Genomic DNA, 1,290 nt, shown 5'->3' on the forward strand with positions numbered 1-1,290 from the left:
GCTAAACATTGTATTGAAATATTGTGGTGATTATGGAATGGTTATCAATGAAAAGAAAACAACATTCTTTGTTATCAATGGGGAGGAAGCGACAAGACTTGAGAGTAGGAGGTGTGACTGTCAACTACGTGCCTAGTTACTTGTATCTGGGCGCATGGTTCACTGACACTGCTAAGATGAACGATGTGATTAACATGCATGGGATAGCTAATGAGGCCGTTGTAAATAAATTTTCAATATTTTGTGCAACCAATACGCAGATGCCGTTTATATACAAGAAAAAAGTGTTTGACGCAACAGTGACTTCTGCACTGCTGTACAGTTGTCAATCATGGCTAAGCAACAACATGAAAAGTTTAGAGAGACAATACAATGCTTTAGTGAAGTATTTGTTGGGAGTAAGAAGAAATACTAGTATTAATTTATGTATGCTTGAAAGTGGTATCCTACCTATTGGAGAACTAGTGAGGAAAAGAAGAAAAAGTTTCATAATATCTATGTTAGAAAATACAGATATTGACCAACCATTCCACACAATATATGATCTCTGTAGACGAGAGAACACACCAGGATATAGATTTCTGTACTGTATAAGGAGATATATTTAGAAGCTGATTGTGAGCCCTTAGAGAAGATTAAACAGACTATTATAGATACACCAAACAATGTCTATATACCTGACTATCAACACGAATAATTTTCAGGATTAAGGTTGATGTCACACAGTCTGAGAATAGAGACAGGAGCTGAAGTCGTACGCCTCGCTAAGATAGAGTGTGTGTATGTGATGGTACTCAAATACAGACTGAACGACATGTGTTTGTGGAGTGCCCGCTAAGTGAACACCGTCCTGGCAGGTATCCCATGATACAGTTTGCAAATATTAGTGATTTGTTAAATGAAAATGTGTATGTCAGAGAATTGTGTAGCTTTATATTTGATGTTTTTGAGATATTTACATAATTTACCTCTACAGTTTATCAGGAAATGATATTTCTTTTGGACAAAATGAAGGAATGTAATCTTTTGTTTTCATATGATATTGTATGCAAATTTATTTCGTCAATAAACTAACTAGCTAACTAACTATGTGTGTGGTGATGCACACCTCTGTCACCTGTGTTCACTATATTGCTCACCTCACACACTGGCGCTCACCAAGGGGAACGTGTCACGCCCCAGCGTATTCCACGGCCCTCACCCTCCACACACACACACACACAACACACACACACACACACACACACACACACACACACACACACACACACACACACACACCTCTGCCCC

General features: G+C 38.4%; 1 protein-coding gene across 2 annotated transcripts in view; it reads left to right on the forward strand.

Moving 5' to 3' along the window:
* LOC123504486 (serine/threonine-protein phosphatase 6 regulatory ankyrin repeat subunit C-like) overlaps positions 1 to 1,086 on the forward strand; it is an 8,925-nt gene extending 7,839 nt beyond the window's left edge. For both annotated transcript variants that reach the window (XM_045255035.1, XM_045255026.1), the window contains exon 4: positions 1 to 1,086. This exon is cut by the window's left edge. The gene's annotated coding sequence lies outside the window, so the exon portion shown is untranslated.
* The last annotated feature ends 204 nt before the right edge of the window (positions 1,087 to 1,290 follow it).

This window comes from Portunus trituberculatus, chromosome 2 (genome assembly GCF_017591435.1).
Source record: "Portunus trituberculatus isolate SZX2019 chromosome 2, ASM1759143v1, whole genome shotgun sequence".
In the NCBI taxonomy this organism is placed as follows: Eukaryota; Metazoa; Arthropoda; class Malacostraca; order Decapoda; family Portunidae; genus Portunus; species Portunus trituberculatus.